The sequence below is a fragment of the Ipomoea triloba genome, chromosome 8 (assembly GCF_003576645.1).
Source record: "Ipomoea triloba cultivar NCNSP0323 chromosome 8, ASM357664v1".
Lineage (NCBI taxonomy): Eukaryota > Viridiplantae > Streptophyta > Magnoliopsida > Solanales > Convolvulaceae > Ipomoea > Ipomoea triloba.
The window spans coordinates 16,596,554-16,601,477 of NC_044923.1; positions in this window are offsets into that span (position 1 = coordinate 16,596,554).

The window sequence follows — 4,924 nt, forward strand, 5'->3', positions numbered from 1 at the left end:
ATATATATATATATATATATATATATATATATATATATATATATATATATATATATATATATATATATATATATATATATATATATATATATATATATATATATATTAAAACGAACATACCACGCCGGGTTTATTTAATAACTGACGTGGTATGTCATTTTTAAATTCAAATAACAAATCACTTCAAATTTTATATATAACCGACGTGGTATGTTGTTCAAAAACATTATAATTGATACGACATGGATTTTCTCTTAAACCGACGTTATATCAATTTTTAAACTTTTTTAACCTTAAGCATTAAAATGACGCATCATAAGTACACAAATCACGCTCCTTAAGCACACAAACAAAACACCTTAAAAACACAAATCACGCGCACCTAAAGCTTTAGGCCTACGCACCTTAAGTACACAAACCACACACCTTAAATACACAAGCAACACACCTTAAGAACACAAACCACGCAGCCGCACAACTGCACCGGAGAAGGTCAACCGCATGGAAATTCATATATATATTTTTTGGTTCAGGTGCGGCCGTGCTGTCACACACCACTTACGAAATACACCACTCAATGTTAAGAAACACACCACAATGCATATTTGTGTGGTGTGTTTCTTAACATTGAGTGGTGTGAACCGCACGGCCGCACGGGAGAGCACGGCTGCACCTGAACCTGACCTTATATATATATATATAGAGAGAGAGAGAGATTGGATCTTGTGAGACCACCATTTGTAGATGAGATGATCCCATCTCAATCATCTATTTAAAAAAAATTAATGGCCATATTTATTATGAAATCAAATTAAAAAAGGTATAATTAATTAAATAGGTAGGGATGTCATAATGAAATTTTAATTGCCAACCAATTCTCTCTTCTTCTTTTTTCTTTTTTTTTTAGACATTCTATATAAGGTAGGACTCAAAAAAAAAAAAAAAAAAACCAAAAGAAACTAATCTAGAGCAAAAGAGGCTGCAGAATGTTTGAATATCAAATTTGCGAACTGCAGCATACAATAATGGTGGAAGAAAAAATTGGTGATTTTTTAATGTTGTTATTTGTGTCGGACGTGTGTGCATTTACGCATTGATGTATGTACAACTCACTTATTGATATACGGATGGACTTAGGTAACGAACGGTGTATGGGTGAATCTGATAATTTTTATTTTTTTTTTCAAAATAATTCAGGTGAGGAGGGAAAGACTGTGAGAATGTTTTACTAGATGTGTGCATAGTCAGATGGGGGGTTCACGTTAATGTGTTGTGCAGTTAGGTACTGACTTATGTGCAACTCACTAATTGATATACGGATGACCTTAGGGTAACAAACGGTGTATGGGTGAATTTGGTAACTTTTACTTTTGTTTCCAAAATAATTTCGGTGGGGAGGGAACATTTGTGTAAATGTTTTACTGGGCGTGTGCATAATTAGATGGGATGTTCACGTTAAGGTGTTGTGTAGGTGTGTGCAGTTACAAAGCAAAGTATGTGTAACTCACTGATTGCTATATGGATGGACTTAGGATAACGAACGGTGTATGAGTGAATTTGATTACTTTTTTTTTTTGTTTCTAAAATAATTCGGCTGGGGAAGGAACGATTGTTCAAATGCATTTCTTGGCGTGTGCATAGCCAGATGGGGGGTTCACATTAATGTGTTGTGCAGGTGTGTGCAGTTATGCAATAGAGTATGTTCAACTCATTGATTGATATACGGATGGACTTAGGGTAACGAACGGTGTATGGGTGAAGTTGTTGGTGTGTCCAGTTTTTGCCCTGAATACTACTTCGTTTTACTATTTTTTTTGTGTAGGTATATTTGTGTTGCCTTAATAAAGTTGTTAGTGTACATGTTTTTACTGTTTTCTTGTGTGAAATAAGTTTCTGGATGTTAAGCACACACCTACACATTGGTGCACATCGGATTCATTATACATTTGTTCCATTTATTTTTTACAAATCTCTATTTACAAACCTTAGCTTACATCTTGTTGCTTAGAATTTTTGTACTTGTATTCAAAGTTTTGTAGTTTTCACTGGCAAACTCATACTATACTCACGCACATGGGTCATCTTTAAAAAAAGGCACACTGGGTTAGAAAACGCACAAATTACGCCACATACATACACACATATACACTCAAACCTTTTCACATGCCCAACATCACACACACACACACACCTAAGCAGCATAAACAAATTAAAAGTTCCGACCAAACTAACCGGCGAGGTCTTCTACCATGTGCACACTCTGGACGGTTGATTGCGTTTGTTTTTATTTATGCATGAAATTTTTTTAAAATCACATAATAAAAATATAGAATGTTTTCCTACCATGGTTAGGACTTACGATCCCTTAAAATATGTAAAATATTATATTTCATTTATATCCAAAATCAAAGAAATATAACCAAATTACAATTCTACCCTTTTGTATTAATTTAATCATAATATAATTGATATTTTAATCTCAATCTCATCCATTAATTCCAATTTTGTTAGATAGTTGAGATTGGATCTTATGATCTCATCTAATAGGGTGATCTCATAGGATCCAGTCTGGACGTAAAAAATAGGAGTAGAGAGTTTGGCTCTGGGAATAAAAAATAATTTTGACACCCAGTCGACGAGTGTCTTGACAGGAATAGACGAAGAAAGTTTGGCTATGGGAATAAAAAATAATTTGTAGTTTAGTGTTGAATCTCAAAACTAAATTGGCTTGATTTATAGTTTTGTTGTTTAGTGTTGAATCTTGAAACTAAATTGGCTCGACAGTTTTGCTATGGAATAAAAAATTTGTAATTTAGTGTTAAATCTTGAAACTAAATTGACTCGACAGTTTTGCTCTGGAATAAAAATTAATTTGTAATTTAGTGTTGAATCTCGAAACTAAATTGACTCGATAAAATTACTTAATATATAACACGCCCAGTGGGACTCAAACCCACAATTAATCAAGCGTCTTATCCATTAAGCCATGGGCGCTATAAAATTTTATATCATAAGTATAATATTTAGCCATACATATATCACTGCGAATATAAATTTTTTTTAATACCATACTTTATCTCATATTTGGATTTCAATAAAAAAAATAATAATAATAAAAGTCAAGATCTTACTTAAAACAAATCAAGATCCTACCTAATAGGTTAAACCTATTCTATCGATTGTGTAGCCCAGCCAATAGGCTAAACAAACATATCTAGCTAATTGAAGAGAGTCGCTTATGACAAAGGAAAAGTTCCAAGGGTGCATATGGGCCAATTGACAGACCTGACGAGACAAATAAGGGGTTGTTATGCCGTGGACTCAAGTTCACCTTGCAAGGTGGACCTGGGTCTACATTCACATACACTATACTCTGCATTCACAATTTTTAAACTCCACATTCACACATTCAAAACTTTATATTCACAGGTCCTATACTCCACATTCACAACTTGAGAACTCCACATTCACACATTACAGGGCTACAAGTTGCTAGAACTTCTTAACTCTATTACAGATTCACACATACATAACTCTATATTCACGATTTCTATACTCCATATTCACAATTTGAAACCTCCACATTCACACATTTCTGGACAACTCTACATTCACACAATCATAAATCTACATTCACGATTTCTATACTCTACATTTACACTTTGAAACCTCTACATTCACACATTTTTGGACAACTCTATATTTAGCAATATGTTTACTAAAANAAAAGAAAAAAAAAGAAGAAGACAAAAACGACGTATCTGTTCATAACTACTTTCTCAACCTATTGAAGCACAAGAATCAGTATTACCTCCACTAAGGCTCGAACCCACCACCTCCTATATAAAGGGAAGGGTTTGATGTCACTGGACCACTTATGCTAACTTCAGTTATGCTAAGGCGGTCTATTGACTCGCTTCCAAATAAGAGAGCACATTTGGAAGCGAGTCAATAGACCGCCTTAGCATAACTGAAGTTAGCATAAGTACAAATAGTACATTGATTTCGTTCAATGAAACATTTTATACTCACTTCACTACTTGTATCTCACTCAAGTCTTGTATCCCATCATTTGAATACTTCTCAACTGACCATTAACACTTATCTTATATACGTACTGTATGTATGTATATGTGTATGTATGTATGTATATGTATATGTATGTATGTATGTATGTATATATATATATATATATATATATATATATATATATATATAGACACACACATTCATATTCCTTAATTTACTAATTAGACCTGCCAATTATACCCTAACGTTCACCTGACCAAGTAGTTTACATTATAACTTTCATATATACTTGTTCGAAATTCTCATTTGTTAGATACTGATATGTCTGTCTATGTAGCATAGAAATTGGAAACTAAAAATAAGGGGTTAGATACTTATACAAAAATTATAATTTATGCTCTTCCATAATATGTCAACTATTAATGTCACCCCTGAATTATTAGTGGTATAAATTCTCATTTGTTAGATACTCATATGTCTATGTAGCATAGAAATTGGAAACTAAAAGTAAGCAGTTAAATACTTATAGGGAAAATTATAATTTATGCGTCTCCATAATATGTCAATTGTCAATGTCACCCCTGAATTATTAGTGGTGTAAATGTTGCCCCTCAATTTTCAAAACGATACAAATATTGTCCCTCCCAAGTGTAATGTTACCTCTCAATTTTCAAAATGGTACATATATTGCCCCTCCCCTACGGTACGAGAGGGGCAATATATGTACCGTTTTGAAAATTTAGGGGCAATATTTACACCACTAATAATTCAGGGGTGGCATTGATAATTGACATATTATGGAGGGGCATAAATTATAATTTTCCCATAATTATATATCTACTAGTCATTTCTATGCGCGATGCGCAAAAGTATATGCCCAATATTTATATTTTAA